Here is an 18580-nt window from a genome sequence, read left to right on the forward strand (position 1 = left end):
GGCCACTGGAGTTTGACTTCTTAGACACACGTGGTGGAAGGAGAGAGGTGTTTTCGGTGGCTTGTCCTGTGACCTGCACACACGCACAACATAAATCATAAAGAAATTGTAAAAAGAAAGAAAGAAAGAAAATAGATAGAAAAAATACAGATAAATGGAGAGATTTATTGTTTTTACTCCCCTCCCCACCCCCTTTTCTAGACATGGTGTTACTATGTAGCTCTGCCTGGCTTGGAATTTGCTATGTATGTACAACATGCTGGCCTGTTGTACATTCTATATAAGAAGAGTGACACAGTTTGAAAGTCTTGTCCAGAGAAAACTTCTTGGAAGAGCGGACACTTCAGCCTAGCCTGAGGGTAGAGGGGTGCATATGAAGAACAGGGCAGTAATGGTCCGTGTGGTCCACACAGTGTAAGTTGCCATCCTACTTTTACCAGCTTTGTGTAGACAGATGGGTTGAATGGATATTTTATTTAAAAACACCTCATTAGATGAGAGTTCTTCAGGAAGCATTGGGATTCATTAGAATGAGGCCTCTCAGTTTAACTCAGAAATCTTCTGAGGGTTCTAAAAAGAATGGTTTATAAAACCAATTGGAGAAGCCAGGCAATGGTGGTGGTGCATACCTTTAATCCCGGCACTAGAGAGGCAGAAGCAGGTGGATTGACGTGTCTGAGGCCAGTCTAGTCTACAGAGCAAGGACAGCCAGGGCTGTACAAAGAATCCCTGTCTTGAAAAAAAAAAAAAAAAAAAAAAAAAAAAAAAAAAAAAAAAACAATCCTCTCAAAATCCCCTTAAACTCCACCCCCAACCAATCAACCAATCAAAACAACAAACAAACAAACAAAAATCCAACTGGGGAAAGGTTTGTTTATTTTGTGTTTGTATTTGTGTCCGAGTGTGTATATGTGTGTATATGTGTGTGTGTCTCTCTGTGTGTGTTCTCTCTTTTTTTTATTTGCAAAAAAGGAAAATTATATTCTTGCACCAAAATTAGTGTCACTTTTGCACATGACTGTTATTTACAGTATTGAAATAATTATTTCAATAACAATTTCTGACTTTTCTACTTCTGACTGAAACTGCTCAGAGCTCAATATTAGTTCCAGAAGGGGAAAAACACAAAACAATCCTAAGGATAGCAATAAAAAAAAATGTGTTTGCTGTCAGCAATTTCTAGCCTCAAATGCACAGTAAGTCCTGAGTTTGTGAGTTATACATAAAATACCTTTCTGATAAATAATATATCAGCTAATAAGCAGCAGGATTAAAAATATTTTTGAAATTGAAAATTTTAAAATGAAGAGTAAGTCTGAGGCGAGTTTGTTTGGTGGAGGGCAGTTTTTGCACAGGAGCTTAAAAAAAAAGCTGTCAGGGCAGTGGTGGCGCACGCCTTTAATCCCAGCACTTGGGAGGCAGAGGCAGGCGGATTTCTGAGTTCAAGGCCAGCCTGGTCTACAGAGTGAGTTCCAGGACAGCCAGGACTACACAGAGAAACCCTGTCTTGAAAAACCAAAAAAAAAAAAAAAAAGCTGTAATCCAGTTGCTCTGAATTCTCACTCCCGCCATGGTGGCACTCGGTGACACATAGTTCCATATCTTTCCTGAATGTTAGCTTTCAGAAAAGCCTAGTCTCCAGATGGTATGGCTCTGGGTGGTAGACTTACAGGGTTTCCTTTACCTCTTAGACTTTAAAATTGGTCTAAATTATTTGTGTGTTCGTGAACACGTGCGTGTGTCTGTGCATGTGCGTGTGCGTGTGTGTGCAGAGCTGGGTATGTGCACAGGAGTGCATATGCCCATAGAGGTTTGAGGTGTTGGATGTTCCTGAAGCTGGAGTTACAGGTGGCTTCAAGTCACTTGCTGTGGGTTCTAGGACTCAAATCTGGATCCTCTAGAAGAGCAGTAGATGCTCTGAACCACTGAGCCATCTGTTTCATCCTTCACTCAACCTTCTCATCTCCACAGATAAGTAGGTACACACATGCCCCACCACCCCCGTTTTGTATAAGAACAAGCAGAGACTCAAAAAGGTTAGCTAACACCCCAGCACCACAGAGCTTAATTGGTGTTTGAGCCCATGTAAATGAAATTAATAATCAAAGATGCTGAAATAGATGTCTAAAATACTGCTGAGAACAGTTCAACTTAAGCGGCTTCAAAGCGTTGACTGGATGACCTAGACTTTGGAAAGAACTCAGCTAGGTTTTGACCGAATAAAAGCATCGAATCACACAGAATAGTAAATCATCTGTTTACTTTTTCTCCTCACCACCCGGTTTGCTCCCTGAAGCAGTCTGTACGTTTAGCAGGTGGTAGCTAGTAAATTATTATTCTAAATGGTGCCTAATAACAAGGAGGCAGCTCCCACAGTGTCAATCCACAGACGGGGGAATAATTATTGCACTTATCCAAGCAGATGGATTTCAGAGGGATTTGAATACCTCTCTAAGGCCAGTAGCAGTATTTTATTTATTTTTGCTGGAATTTAACAAACGGCTTTATTACTTCATATCTGATTATTATGCTGGCACGTTTACTCTTCTTTATTATTTTTTTCTTAGCAGTTGTACTGTTCGCTTAGGTTTTTCATCTCCTTATTTAGATTGCTGCTCTGGAGGAGAATGAAATGCGAAGGAAAGAAAGAATGAGAAGCTCTCATGTCCTCTGAGCAAGCAGGCCCTATTCACTGCTTTTCCTTCTTCTTTGTTGAGAAAGGGAGTAGAGGTGTTATAGGTCTGTTTGGGGTTATTTACCGTGGTACTGCCGGTGTCCAGGAACGAGTCTGGCACTAGACAGATGCCCTCAGTGGTTGGTTGGATGAACGAAAGGTAAGGAAAAGGATGCCCAGAGTCCAACTTGAGACGGGAGGAGGAGAATGGGGATGTGAGAAGGGAAGAATTCGAAAGTATTTGAGGGATGGAGAGAGAAATGAAAACGGATGTCTCAAAGGCTGGAACCCGGGGAGAGGAGGCCTGAGTAGAGACCACAAAAGGTTTCTAGAGAAAAAGTGGCAGATCGGAGCCGGTGAGGGCGAGACAAAGAGCAGCCGGCTGAGGCTGCTCGAGGTTCTTCGTGGGAAGAAATGGGAAAGAAGTGGAGGGGCGGGGATGCGGCGGAGGAAGGGGCGTGAGGGAGGAGAGCGGGGCGGGGCGCGGGACACCGGGGCGCGGGACGCTGGGCGCCGGCCCGGGCGGCGACGGAGGCGGGCGAGCAGCGGGAGGCGGAGCGCGAGCGCCGCAAAGTTACTCGGCCTTGCTCCGGGCCCGGGGGCCGCGTGCTGCCGGCGGGAGGGGCGAAGCGGGGCTCCGCGGGCTGAAACCCGAAACCTCGCGTCCCGGGCGCGGCGCGCAGGGAGGAAGCGGCAGGGAGGCGGCCGGGCCCTGAGCTGCCGCGGCGCTTCGGTGAGCTCCGGGCTCGGGGGGCGCAGGCCGGGGTGGGACGGGCTGCCGGGGGATGCAGCTGCGCTGAAGGCATTGTGCTGGGCGCCGGCCCGGCTGGATCTGCAGCTCCCCCCAATCCTCCCGCCATCCCCGAATCCCCCTGCTCCTTCGGCGTTCGGCTTCTCCCGGCGCCCCTCTCCCCAGTCTCGTTCCCGGCTGTACCGCGCCTTGCTTTGGGGGAGCTGGCTTTGGAGCTCTTTGTGGGAAGAGACTGTGGGGCGCGCCCCTCCAATCGGCCAAAGGCTTTTCAGAAGCCCACCTGGTGCTGCTGGGTGCAAGCCCCTTCCATTTCTCCGGATCCCCCAGGGAAGGGAGAGCATCAGTTCGTGCCCTGGACTCAGCTGAGGAGGGCCGCGCCCCCTGCGGCCGGCTCAGGAATGGGGGTGTGGGGCGCAGCGGCTACGACCCTCGGCTGGAATCCGTGAGGACCAGGTGAGTAACATCCTCCTGGTCAAGACTCGGTGTGTCCTGTGCGAGAGCCAGGGTGGGAGGCGCACCCAGAAGTCTCCCGGCGCTGTGGGGTGGGCACCCCTGCCCCTCAGATCGGTGAGAGGGAGATTGAGTTGATTTGGGGGCTAGGGAGAAGCACTTTACCAACTGGGCCAAGAGCGTAAGCCCGGGTGCATCCCTGTGCACAAAGGCATGTGGCATGACAATGTTGGGATAGCCCATCGCGCTTCAGAGCCATCGGCTTCCCAGTGACTGCAGCTGGGCATTGGCATCTCTGGGTAGCACAACTCTGAGACTCTACTTTTTCATTATCGTACCTCTCATCCCTTGGAAAGTGTTGCCATTTAGATCTCCCTGCTAGGTAGGGAGAAAGGTGCAGTTTGGGAAGGAAAAGGATCTGAGCTCGGTGATCTCTCCAGTAGGGGAGACTGAGAGATCAAACTGTCTTAGGTGCTGGAGCCTCCAAATCCATCTCCTATGGGTACAGCCAGCCTGGGGCTGTAGCTTGGACTCTGGGAGCCTCGGCTTTCCCAAATGGATGATGCTTGCCTGTATAACGCACTTTACTTCTTCAGTCACCTTGAGAGCAGGTGAAAATAGGCGTCTCCCAGCCCCTCCAGGAAGAATGGGGGTGGGGCATCAGTTTATGTGGCCAAATTCTTCACCCAGCTTCTTCCAGAGCCCCTCTTTCCACACCAGCCCACACCCACCGTATCCTCCACTTCTAAGGTGCTGACAGCTGCTCTCGTACTCACCTTTTAAATCCCCTCACAGGACAGCCCAGCGAACTGCAGTTATTGTCCTGTGAGGGTTGAGGAACTGAAAGTCAGGAATGCCCTATTTTTTGTTTGTTTGCTTGTTTGTTTTGTCTTGTTTGTTTTGTTAGAGACAGGGTCTCAGTGCAGCCCTGTCTGTCCTGAAACTCACTGTGGAAGGGGTGAGAGAGGAGGGGCTTGAACTCACCAAGATCTGCCTGCCTCTGCTTCCTGACTGAACTAGAGTCTTTTGACTGAGCAGTGCTTTGCACATGGGGTTAGGGCGGGTCCTTTAACTCAGGACTTTTTGTCCTGCAGAGCCAACGAGATGGCAGTGAGCAGAGACATCTCATAAAGAAACCTGCTTAGTGTTTAGGGACTAACTTCAAGACCTTGCATCCCCAAATTTATATTGCAGGAGTCCTCTGACCAAGGAATATGGAGTGGTCAGAGGGGGTTTGTGTGCTGTTTGGGCTCTGAACTTCATCCTCTATAACTGTCAGCATATCCAGGTAGAGTCCTAAGGCACACACTCTATGACCAGGAAGCCAGGATACAGGAAGCCAGGCAGGTTGGCTCAGCAATGTTATGTACAGAGTGACATCCCAGGAGGAAGCAGCCAGCTGCCCATACAAGGCCCCAACACACTGTTGTCTGACGTGAGCTTTGTGGCAGCTGTTAATTTTTGTGGGGGAAAAAAATCCATTTAAAAAAGTGTCTTTTAACTCAAAACTCATTTTTTGTTAAATGTGCAGAGACCTGAATGGCATGTCCAATTGACTTGTTATCTTCGGACTACCAGTATGCAGGCTAGGTTAGACCTGTCTACCTGAAATGTTGTAAAACACGACTTGAGGGGAGAATTTTAAAAACCAGAAATCTTAACAAGGTGAAGTTTCGCTGTTGCTGTGCTTTGCAATTCGGAGGAAGGGTTGGCTTTAAGACTCAGTACTTCATTTATTCAACTTTTACTAACCTTGTCCTGTCACAAGAGGGAATACTTTCAACTAGTTTTTCATTTGCTTCTTGGGTCGTTTTCTGTGCCTGGCAGTGAAGAGGGTAGCATGCATGGCAGACATATTCAGGAAATGTTGGGAACGTGAACAAAGGAGTCTTCAATCTGTCAAGTGTGGACCCTGATGAGGTACGTTTGCACTTTTGTTCTGGTTTGTTTGTAGTATACTGGAGTCCTGGGTGATTGGGAATAAACTGAAGTACCTAGCCCCTAGGTACTGCCTGGGCCTGCCCTTTTCAGTGTATTCCCTGGGCATGTAATGATAAAGCTTGTCTGGCATATAGTGAGTTTTCAAAACCAAGGGTTACTAGGAAAGATTAAAAAGATTTTAAAAAAATATGGAAACATATAGAAAACTGTGTTTCCTTCTAAGTCTTCCGTCTCTGTCTCTCTCTCTCTCTGTTTCTCTCTCTGTTTCTCTCTCTCTCTCTCTCTCTCTCTCTCTCTCTCCCTCTCTCTCTCTCTCTCTGTGTGTGTACATGCATGTGGAAACCAGAGGTTGATACCTTTCCTCCACCTTACTATTGATATTTTGACAATGTATATAGTGATTTTGACTATGCTCACCCCTTACCTTCTCTTCCCCCTCCCTCCATGCTCATCCCTTACCTCTCTTCCCCCCTCCCTCCATGCTCATCCCTTACCTCTCTTCCCCCTCCTTCCATGCTCACCCCTTACCTTCTCTTCCCCCTCCCTCCATGCTCATCCCTTACCTCTCTTCCCACCTCCCTCCATGCTCATCCCTTACCTCTCTTCCCCCTCCCTCTCTATTGAACCCTTTCTTCCCCAACTAGCCCTTCTCTACTTTTGTATCGTTCTTGGACATCTGATTAAGGTTGTTTGCATGTGTGTGTGAGGGGGGGTGGTATTTACTGGAGCATGGATACTTACCATGATCAATTTATGTGCTGAAGACAGCATCACCCTTACCCAATTTTTCTGAGTCTGGGACCTCTCTTTGAACCTGGGGCTTAACTAATCCTCTAGGCTGGCCAGTGGGCTCCAGGGATCCTTCTGCCCTCTTCCCCACTCCCTAATTTCCAGCAGCAGGGTTAAGATGTGGGAATGAGACTTACCTGGGTGCTGGGGTTCTGGACTCAGGTCCTCATGTTCAAGGCAAGTACTCTACTGAGGGAATGATCTCTCTACCCCCTACCTCCAGGTTCTTTTCAGTGCTTCTGTATTACCATGTCTGGAAATACAGGTGATATGTAATATATGATTTAGTCATATAACAGTATATAACAGACATTATAAGACCATCTTCATGTCTAACTTTAGAACCAACCCATAAGTTGAATAATCTTTTGAAAAATATTAATACATAAATGGGGATACATAATTTCTGTAATTTACTGTTTTGATCTAACAATATGACATAAAAGTCATCCAATCTCAGTAATTCTTTCTTTCCTTCCTTTCTTCCTTCCTCTCTTTCTGTCTTTCTTTCTTTCTTTCTTTCTCTCTTTCTTTCTTTCTTTCTTTCTTTTTCTTTTTCAAGACAGGATCTCACTGTATAGTCTTGACTAGCCTTGAACTCACAGAGATCCACTTGCCTCTGTCTCCAAGTGCTGGAATTAAAATTTTACATTGTTACACCCTGCAGCTTCACTCCTTTAAATGGCTACATAGTACTTCATAGTGTACTTAATATAATTTATTTAAAGATTTCCCTATTGATGGACTCTTAACTTGTTTCCACTTAATCTAGCTGCCCATCTTTATTTATATCACATTTAGAATATTTCTGAAAGAATTATTTCTAGAAGTAGAATTTGTGGGGTAAAGAAATGCACATTTTAAACAGTCAGTCCATTTGTTCGTATCTATCTATCTATCTATCTATCCTCTATCTATCTATCTATCTATCTATCTATCTATCTATCTATCTATCTAATCTTTTCCAGACAGGGTCTCATTATGTAGCTCTACCTGTTGCAAAACTCATTGTGTGGACCAGGTTGGCCTTCACCTCCCAGAGATCCATCCACTTCTGCCTTCCAAGGGCCCAGATTAAAGGCGTGTACCACTGCACTAGTTTATAGAGTTATTTAAAGAGTTCTCTTTTGTCTATTGAGGTCTGAGAGACTGTTGAAAAGGATATCTAATTAACTTACTTATGTAAGATTACTTGTTTAGGGTTAGGTCATGGAGTTAAAAAAAAACCCACAACATTCAAAATTATAGAAGTTATATAAAGTAACAGCCGCACCCCACTCCTGTTCCCTAGCCCTGTATTTCCTTTTTGACATATAGCCAATTTTGTTGGTTTTTGCCTACTCTTTCAGTGATAATCCATACACCCACAGGTGGAACAATATGTATCATTTCTTTCCTTTCAAAACAAATACTGAAGCACACTTAATACCCACGTCTGCATATGACATTTTAAGATTATTCTGAATCTCAGAGAACAACATTCGTTGTGTGCGTTTTAAATGCTAATAGATTCTTGTACATTTACTCTTAACATTTAAGGAATCAACTTGTGTTTCCTCTAATTTCTTTGTCGATTCCTTTGCCACCATCTCCCCCCTGCCCCCCATCAATGTAAGAAGCTCTGCCTAGGTTCTGGACTTTAACCCAGCTGTTGTTCACAAATCTAATGTCTTCCCTTTCTCCTCTCTCTCTCTCTCCCTCTCTCTCTCTCTCTCTCTCTCTCTCTCTCTCTCTCTCTCTCTCTCTCTCTCTCTGTACACAGTAATGCAGGAGTATTTAATGTCTGTGAAGTTAGATTTGTATCATTTTTCTTGGTAGCTTCTTGTTTTCTGTTATGCTTTTGGGAAGTCCTCTCCAGTTTCAGGGTTATGCTTTTTGAAAATTTCTAAATACCCATGAGTCTTTCTTATTATTCATTTATTTACTTATTTTCCAATTTAGAAAAAATGTTCAAGGGGTGGGGTTAAGAGATGATGGCTCAGTGGGTAAGAGCAGCACTGACTGCTCTTGCTCAGGCCTGGAGTTCAGTTCCCAGCACTCAAGTCTGCAGCTCACAACCGATGCAGCTCCAGCTCCAGCTCCAGCTCCAGGAGAGCCTGGCCTCCCTAGGTATCTGCATTTATGTTTGTGTGAATGCATGTGCACACACACAGACACACAAAGACACAGACACAGACACACAGACACACACACACATGAATGCACAGCAACTCTTAGAAGAACAGCATTTAATTGGGGCTGGCTTACAGGTTCAGAGGTTCAGTCCATTATCATCAAGGTGGGAGCATGGCAGTGTACACGAAGGCATGGTGCTGGAGGAGCTGAGAGTTCTACATCTTGTTCAAAAGGCAAACCGAAGACTGACTCCCATGTAGCTTGAAGAAGTGTCTTAAAACTCCCCCATCCACCCCCCACCCCCCCACCCCCCCACACTGACACACTTCCTCCAAGAAGGCCATACCTATTGCAACAAGGCCACACCTCCTAGTAGTACCAACTCCTTAGGCTAAACATATTTAAACCACCACACCTAGCATGCTGGAGGCCCTGGGTTCCAGCACTGGAAAGAGGAGAGAACATAACTTTCTTCTCACTTTCCCTCTCTTTTGTGATCTCTGTGGTCAGGGTTTATGTCTGTTTGTGATGGTTTGTATATGCTTGGCCCAGGGAGTGGCACTATTAGGTGTGGCCTTATTGAGGTAGGTGTGTCACTGTGGACTTGGGCTTTAATGCCCTTGTCCTAGCTGCCTAGGAGTCAGTCTTCTCCTAGCAGCTTTCAGGTGAAGATGTAGAACTCTCAGCTCCTCCCGTACCATGCCTGCCTGGACGCTGCCATGCTTCCTGCCTTGATGATAATGGACTGAACCTCTGAACCTGTAAGCCAGTCCCAATTAAATGTTGTCCTTTATAAGACTTGTTTTGGTCATGGTGTCTGCTCACAGCAGTAAAGCCCTAACTAAGACACTGCCCATGAGTCTATTTACCCAATGGCTATTTTGTTTGCCTTTTAAATGGATTATTTCCCACCAAGCCTTATGGGTGTGCTTTTCCTGGGCAGGCAGAATAAGAGTAAGGGAGTGATGGGCAGTGGAGACAATGTCTAGGCACAGGGCTGAACAGCAGCCGTGTCTGAAGGTCTGGGATTGACGTGGGAGAGCAGAGGTGGAAGGCATCTGCTAGTGAATAATGTCTGCAGGTGTGGGCATCACATGGCACAGATGGGCCTGTGTGGGGAACCATCAATCTGCAGAGTGGGGATGACAGATTGGAATGGGGGTGAGATCAGAGATAAGATGACATAGGTATATCTAATTGTAATGTGTTGGGGCGAGAGTAGAATTCTGAGACCTGTAACGGCATCAAAGAGGAAGCTTTGAGCTAGATTTCAGTGATGCGTGGGATATCTGACTTAGGGAATGAAACAGATAAATCTTTATCAACACACACACACACACACACACACACACACACACACACACACACACACACGGTGTCTTATTTTGCCCCAGTTTTCTGATTTGACTTTAAATATTTTTTAAAAATTGTGTGTGTGTGTGTGTGTGTGTGTGTGTGTACAGTATGAGTGTGTCCAAATGCCTTTAGAGGCCAGAAGACAGGATTAGATCCCCTGGAACTGGAGTCACAGGATGCTGTGAGCTGCCTTGTGTGAATGCTGGGAACTGAACCCAGATCCACTGAAAGAGTATCAACTGCTCTTAACTGCTGTGCCCTCTTTCCAGCACACCCTACTGTTTATAAAAGACAGGGTCTGTATCCCAGGATGGGCTTGAAGTCCCTGTGTAACACAGAATGGCTTCAGCGTCTGCCTTCACTCCCCCAGTGCTGGGATTATAGGTGTGTGCTACCACAAATGCTTTATTTAGTGCTGGGGATGGAGTCCAGGGTGTATGCTAGGTGAGCTCTCTGCTAACTGAGGTACAAGTCTAGTCACTAGGTCTTAAGAGATGGGGTGAATAGTATTCTAGATAGTACAGAAACAGATAGGGCTACATTAAAACTTCACTGACATGTAATCATCGTTTATCTTTTTTTTTTCTTTTTTGTTTTTCTTTCTTTCTTTCTTTTTTTTTTTTTTTGTATTTTTTTCTTGTCTCGTTTATCTTTAATAGAAGTAATTGTTTTGGTCTTCTGAGCGGTGGCCTCATTTCTTACTGCTTCCTTAAGTCATTGTGTGTGTGTGTGTGTGTTTATGAAAAGGGCTTTTTTTTTTTTTTTTTCTTAATCTGTTGGGTAAGCATGCATAGTGAGAGCTACTGCTCCTACAGGACAGGGGTCTTCCATCTCAGCATGACTGATTTGTTTGACCAGCTGTACTTTGTTGAGGGGTTGATCTGCCAGTCCAATATCCTTTCCCTGAGTTGCCAGCAGCATCTCTCCTGGTGTTGACAACCCAGAGTACTCCCTGGCAGTTCCGAGTATCCCCTGCAGAGGGTGCAAAATCACCTCTCCTAGGAGTAGGGGTTGAACTGGACAGTTACCTGTGATACCTGTGATATGTGCTTGGACATAACCAGCCTGTTCCCCAACAATCCTGATTCTCTTCATCAACACCGCATGAGGTTCTTTGCTTCCATAGAGAGCTTGAAGGGAAGGGCTTGTGAGATAAAGGAAGCAGGGGATGTGGGCATCCAGAGTCACAAGTAGAGATGGATTTAAAAGTGCCTTTGACCCAGATTTCCTTGGGGCAGGTAAATGAGTAGTTACTAAAGCTAAGTCAGTTCTCCACTGGGAGGAAGTACTCTTCCCGCACTTAGTGTCAATCTTGGGGCCTTGAATTCCTAAAGGAGCCTGGGAAGTTTTCACTTTGCCTCTGCCTTCCATCCATTTTGTCTAGCTAAGTAACCAACTGGCTTTAATTGCATTTGAAATGAAAGGGGCTACATCTTTCATGGCCTAATTTATATGGACACTTTAGAGTTTGCCCTGACAGCCATTCTAGCAACTGCTTTTTTTTGTGTTTCCTCACATACGTCCCTTGGCAATCATATGAAGTAAGTTAATTCTCTGTTTCTCCTCATGCAGAAATTGAAATTCAGAGAGGTTAAAAGCCACAACCACCAGAGCCCAGACTTGGGTTTGGTAAGGATTTCAAAGACCAGGTTCTTCTATTGATTGTCAGGTCTAAGTGGATTTAGTGTGAGTTAGCGTTCTGTCATTGTGACAACCACCTGAGATAAATAACTTAAGCAAGAGAAGACTTGTTTTGCTCATGGCTGAAGGAGGTCCAATACACCGAATGCTGGTACACTGTTTCCGAGAGCAGAGTGGGGAGCAGAGCGGTTTATCTCTTCATGGCTGGGGATCGGTAAAAAGAAGTAGGGACTCTGAAAGACAAGCCCCCACTGATATACTTCTAATCAGGTGCTGTCTCCCACCACTTCCACAGCTTTACAGCAGTCTATTGAGTTGTGAGTTCATCAGTGAATTTATCCACTGGTTAGGTCATTGTCTTTATATGGGAAGCCAGTTACTTTGGTAAGCCATGTGTCTCAACATTACTTTGGCAGCCATGTCTTCAAAACATGAGCCTGGTAGGGATGTTAGGGAGATACTTCATATCCAATCCATAAGAAAGTGTATAGGGAGGATATACAATGTTTATCTTCTCAAAGGCAATTGGGAAACATTTGTTAGCCACCTGGAAGGGAATGTAACCACAAATTTTAGACCTTGTATCCAAAAAGAAAACTAAAATGAACAGGAAAACTGTCTATCACAAAGAACCATGATGGTGATAAGCATGGAGCAGAATGTTCCAGAAAGGATTCTTCAGCACTTAGCTCAAGTGTTAGTCAGGCCTTGAGCTATTCAAATAAGTGGTAGTAAGTGCTAAGGAGGCTCATGGCCTGGGGCCGAGGAGTGGCTTTCCAGCCCAGAAGAATCTACTCTTGCCCTTTTATTATCTCTTCAAGTGGAGGACACGCCCAAGAACAAAAAGCTACTGTGAATTAATTACTATGTGAAAACGCATTTGAATTTTACTGACCACAAAGACGTTTACTATAATATCCTTTATTTGGTCCTCAGACAATACTCAGGATGTACTTGGTTGGGAGGACCCCTCTCAGTTACCAACACCAAAGGATCCATTTAGAGACTGTGAGGTAGGATAGCTTACATAAAAATAAATAAAGGGGAGCTTGCTAGCTAGAAACAGAGACATTTTTCTTCACACAGGCCTGTTCAGACCTTCTGCACCAATCCCTGTGGTCTCTGCAGGAAACTCAGGTTTCTCCAACTTGGCCTTTTGGAACAGCGCAGTGACAAGCAGTCATTGTAATTGAGCCTACCTTTCCGGTGGGTGAAATGGGGCTTGGCATCCTTGCTTTTAAATCCAGCAGTTTCCCACATATTGCTTACAAATTATTAAAGCCAGATTCCCAGCTCTTTCAAGGATCCTGGGTGCCTGGAACATGCTACTGTTGACCTGAACCACATTGTTTATCATGGACCTGTCTAGGAGCAAACCAGCTCACCTCAGAGACCTGGAGGAAGTGGCTCTTCCCAGACAGAGTGCATATCACTGCCCTTTGTATTGAAGCCTTCCTGGATGAAATCCCAAACTTATTTTATACATGCTGTTAGTGAACTCAGCAGGGGAATTGCAGGTTGAATATAGGGAAATGAACAGCTAAAGACAGCTAAAGGTTTGTAGAGCAAATTGAAAGCATAAAAAAGAACATGCATGTCACCGTGAATGTTCTGGTTTGCTTTTCTGTTGCTGTGACAAACACCATCACCGAAAGCACCTTGGGGAGGAGAATTACTTACTTATACTTCCACATCACAAGTCTGTCATTGCTGGGAGTCAGGATGGGAATCACAGAGGAGCACTTCTCTCTCTCTCTCTCTCTCTCTCTCTCTCTCTCTCTCTCTCTCTCTCTGGCTCATTCACCCACTCACACTCAGCTAACGTTCTAGACCTCCTTCCCAGGGATGGTGCTGCTCATAGTGGGATGGACACTTTCACATCGACCAACAATCAAGACAGTCTCTCACAGACATGAGCATGGCCAATCTCATCCAAGCAATAACCAAAATATAAGTCTGATATAAGCAAATAACCAGTCTGATATAACTCAGCTGAGGTTCCTTTTTCTCTGGTTATTCTGGCAGTGTCAATTTGACAATAGACACTAAGTGACAGGGTTGGTGTTCAAGGATACAGTGCGGCCTTCTTCAGTGTCATGGCAAGCACAGTTTCAGATCATGGGACAGTGGCCCACTGTCAACCCACCAGCTGATCGACTGTGATGCTAACAACTCTCTTGGAGGTTTCAAAAGTAAATGATAGCGTTAGAATCGATTTCTAAGGCCTATGTATTGAGGGGATTTATGTCTCATGTACTGTGTTTTAAAATACAGGGGAAAGGAACTAGAGAGATGGCTAAGTGGTTAAGAGCACTGGGTGCTCTTCCAGAGGTCCTGAGTTCAATTCCCAGCACCCACATGGTGGCTCACAACTGTCTAATAACTGTAGTTCCATGAAACCCAATACCCACTTCTGGTGTGCAAATGTACATGCAGACAACACACCCATATACATAAGTAAATAAATCTTTTTTTAAAGAGTATCTTTTAAATTGTAATTTACTATTTGTGTGTGGATTATCTCTTCTACCAGGCGAGCCAGGGACATCAAACTGGGGTTGTCAGGCTTGGTGACAAGTGCTTTTACCTGCTGAGTTATCTCACAGACCTTATACTTGGAGACAGTCTCTCACTGAACCTGTTACTTCCCAATTTGCTAAACTATCTGGCGGGTGAGTTTTGGAAATCTTCCTGTTTCCACCCAGCCTGTGCTACGGTTACAGAGAAGCACCTTTTTACCAGCTTTTGAAATATGGGTTCTAGAGATTACACTCTGGTCCTCATGTTTGCTTTGTTGAGTATTTTATTGACTAAACCACATCCCCAGCCCTCAAACCAGACACACCCAGCCTGGAGCAAAGTGATGGGTGCTGGGCTATAGGAATTTCAATACTTACCACATATGGAGCCAGATCCCAAAATGGGGATTTAGGATCTGAGAGAATGTGAAGAGGGCTGTGGTGGCTCTTCCCGGTTGTCAACTTGATTACATCTGGGATAAACTCCAATACGGAATTGGAAGGCTCATCTGTGTCCCCGATCTTGAGCCTGGGAGATACAAGTTTCTGTTCTGGATCTTGACATGGAGATCTTGAGACACAGTGGCTATGAATCCCAGGAAACTAAGGCAAGGAGATCTCTGAGTTTAAGGTCATCTGGGACAAAGCAAGTCCCAGATCCAGGCGTGGTGGTACACAGTTTTAATCTGGGCCACACCTTCTGCTGGAGACCTACAGAAGGACATTGGAAGAAGGAACATTCTTTCTCTTCTTGCCTGCTTGCCTTGTGGGACTGAGCAACTGCTAGATCCTTGGACTTCCGTTCACAGCTCCTGCTGACCATTGTTGGGGAGTTGGACTACAGACTGTAAGTCATCAACATATTCCCTTACTATATAGAGACTACCCATAGGTTCTGTGACTCTAGAGAACCATGACTGATACAAGGGGTCACTCAAAGATGGGGCTCTGAGTGCCTGGAAGGAGGGGGTGCCCTGTGTGAGATACTGAAGACCGTGAAAGTCACAGGTGGCTTGGGACACGTTAGGCTTTCAGTGCCTGTGACAGGAGACTTGAGATTAGTGGCCAGCAGTTGAGTGGATGCAGGAGTCTGCAGCCTGTGGGGGTGTCACTGGTGTCTCTCCATCCACGCTGGGGCTTCTGAGCAGATCTTGGTCCAGCTGCCTGTTGACTCATCAGGGCCACAGCATCAGGTAGACTTGGGATGCCTTAGACGGTTCTGACCTGGTCTGACCTAGTTTTGTCTGTGGACTTTGCTGGCATTCCAGTTCTGGGTGCACAGGCTGGGCCTCATGTGGGAAGCCTCATCTTGTCCTTCTTCCACTCAGAGGAACCACATGGTCCAGGCTGGAGTTTCCAGTAGGAGAAGGATGCTTGCCTGGTGGGCAACTTGGAGTGTCACCCTAGTGAAGACTTTCTCTGCCATTGGGTGGCTAAAGCCTTCTCTTTCCCTGAATCACATTCCTTGAGAATGAGTTGCCCTCTTTATATCTTCCCCCTGCCTGTTTGGGTCTAAGGGAGGCTGAGACGGTCTTTCCTGACCCTCTGGGGTTGATGCTAACTGATTAACCTGGGCAATCTGAAGGCAACCGTGACCATTGTTAGCCAGACCTGGGAGAGAGGCCAGTTGCCCTTTTAAAAACTCCACTAACAATTTGCTTCTGAGAGTCTAGCTTTGCCTGGAGCTGAGTGTTCCTCAGACTTTCCAACAAGACACAACAGAAACAACAAACAGATTTCCAACCTAATGTTGAGTTTTGCTTCACTTTGTCATTTACCCAGCCTCTGGGGTACAAGTTGCTTCAGGATTTCATTTAGAGACTCAAGGTCGCTGAGAAGGTTTCAGATGCCTGGTGTTGGAATTATGGGATGGGGTGGAGGGAGCGCACAAGTGCCTATCTCTGGCTTTCTCTCTCATTGTGGCCTATGGTATCCTCCCCATAACATCATTTGTTGAATCCAATGTCACAAATTTGTATATTTTTTCATATCTTGGCTTCACCTGACATGGATGTTTGGAACCTAACTTGGGGTTCAGTAAGTCAGCCACTCTGAACTACCTAGCTAGCTTGGGGCTGGCTTCTTTCTTTCTTTCTTTCTTTCTTTCTTTCTTTCTTTCTTTCTTTCTTTCTTTTCTTTCTGTTTTTATGACTCTCCTCATTCCAAGGGACAGCAAAGTTAAGGTGAAGATGGACAGGTTCTTAAAGAAATTTTTATTGGGGTGAAACACAAATACATATGGCATAAAATCTACCATTTTGATCGTTTCTAAGTGTATAGTCCTGTGGTAGTAGCTACAGTCATAATATTGTGCAACAATTACCATCATCCCTGTAGAACTCAGCATCTTGCAAAAGTGAAACCTGTACCCACTGAACAATAACCGGTGCTCTTCTCCCTGTCTTCCCGGATACTGTGCTGTGCTGTAGCAAATGTTAGAGCATCCTTCCTCGTTTTAAGCCTGAATAAAATATTGTAACACACAATAGTTTTTTAAAAAGATTTATTTATTTTATGTATGTGAGCACTCTACCTGCATGTACACCCACATGCTAGAAGAGGTTGCTGAGAATTGAACTTAGGACCTTTGGAAGAGGAAGCAGTACTCTTAAATGCTGAACTATCTCTCCTGCCCTGACATACAGTAATTCCTTACCTAGTAATATGTTAGTGGGCACCTGGATCACTTCTGTGTCTTAGCTGTTGTGAATAAGACTATGTGAAGTATCTTAGAGATGGTTTTCAATTCTTCTTAGCATTGCCATTAGTAGTGTGCACTGTGACAGACGTGTGGAGCTCAGAGGACAACGTTGTGGGGTCGGTTTTCTCCTTCCACCTTAATGTGGGTTGCAGGAACAGAGCTCACGTTGCAGATTTATGATACAGTGTGGTTACCTATGGATGCATCTTGAAGGTCTTGCTCTCAATTCTTTTGCGTATGTGGCCAACAGTGGGATTGCTGGATTGGACAGTAATTCCCTGCACTAAGTCTTCCAGGAACTGTTTTCCACAGTGATGCTCCACTCCACACCCCTCTCCAGTAGTCTGCAAGGCACGTTTTTATTTTTTAAAATTCATCATCGTTGTAGTCATTGTTGTCGTGGTCATTGTTATGTGGACGTAGAGTTTTATTATGTAACCGTAGATTGTCTGGAACTCGATATGTAGACCAGTCTGGCTTTGAACTCAGATTTCCTGGCTTTTGCCTTCCCGGCGCTAGGATTAATGATGGGCATCACCATGCCTAGAGAGATACAGTTTTTCTCACCAGAAACACTTGCTTTCTCTGTTTTGTTAACGGGTGGAAGGATCTCTGTGCTGCTCTGACTTATGGGTGATGCTCGGCAGGCGTTGGTGGCTGCTGCTTCCTTTGCTGTTTATGTCTTTAGCTTCCCAGTTGGGCTGTTTGTATTTTTGATCTTGGAGTTTTAGGTGACTGTTATGTCTTCTAAATATCAGTCTCTTATCAGATACATAAAAAGTAAAGAGTGAGCATCTTTGGATTGGATGCATACAGTTTAAAAAATTTCAGGAAATCTAATCTCTTTCTTTCTGTGTGTGTCTGTGTGTGTCTGTGTGTGTGTGTGTGTGTGAGAGAGAGAGAGAGAGAGAGAGAGAGAGAGCGAGAGCACAAGTGCTTATCTGCAGCACTCTGTCAAATCCAGTGTCAGGAGTTTGTGTATTTTTCATATTATCCCCAAGCCCTCAGTCCTCTCCCATTTGTTTCTTCTCATTCAGTGAAGTCATTAGAACTTTTTATTCATTCATTCCACAAGCAGGGAGAAGATTCCAAGCAGCTGTAGGTATAACAAAAGTAGACTGAAGGTAGGCAGTGTGTAGCCCAGCGTAGCCCAGCTGCTGGAGACAGCTGGGTCTGGGCAGCGGTGGGTGGGTGAGATGTACGAAATGAAACGAGGCTAGACCATGTAGAACTTCATGTGCTATGGTGAGTAGATGGGTTAAAGAACAGTTGACAGCCACAAAACCAGGTTGTAGAGCTAAAGCTTATTTAGCTTAAACGTAACCTTTCTCAGCCCATTTCCTGTTTTCTTTAATGGGTACTTACATGGACCCAGGTACTATTTTAGGAACTGTACAAATATTGACTCATTGACAAACTCTGGGACAGGCATTCCTTTTGCTTCTATTTTACAGATGGAAACCGTTGCCCAGACAGGTTAAATAACAAGTCAAGAGCCTGAATCTGGATAGATGTTGGACAGGCACTTGTCTCATGCATAGTGGCAGAGGCTAGCAAAGAAGCCTAAACCACAGACTTGTGGCTGCAGCGCTGGAGAAAGCTGCAGAGGGGCCGGCAGTGTTTCTGTCTAACAAACTGAGAAT

General features: G+C 45.3%; 1 protein-coding gene across 4 annotated transcripts in view; it reads left to right on the top strand.

Moving 5' to 3' along the window:
• The first annotated feature begins 3206 nt into the window (after positions 1–3206).
• The window catches only part of Gpr161 (G protein-coupled receptor 161), a 39075-nt gene continuing 23701 nt past the window's right edge, over positions 3207–18580 (top strand). The window contains exons 1-3 of one of the 4 annotated variants that reach the window (XM_076941525.1): positions 3207–3407; positions 3753–3878; positions 5703–5795. The gene's annotated coding sequence lies outside the window, so the exon portion shown is untranslated. Of the gene's footprint in view, positions 3408–3446; positions 3879–5702; positions 5796–18580 lie in introns of those variants that run through there. The other 3 variants (XM_076941526.1, XM_076941527.1, XM_034512810.2) reach the window with 3 other exon arrangements.

The sequence above is a fragment of the Arvicanthis niloticus genome, chromosome 10 (assembly GCF_011762505.2).
Source record: "Arvicanthis niloticus isolate mArvNil1 chromosome 10, mArvNil1.pat.X, whole genome shotgun sequence".
Taxonomy (NCBI): Eukaryota; Metazoa; Chordata; class Mammalia; order Rodentia; family Muridae; genus Arvicanthis; species Arvicanthis niloticus.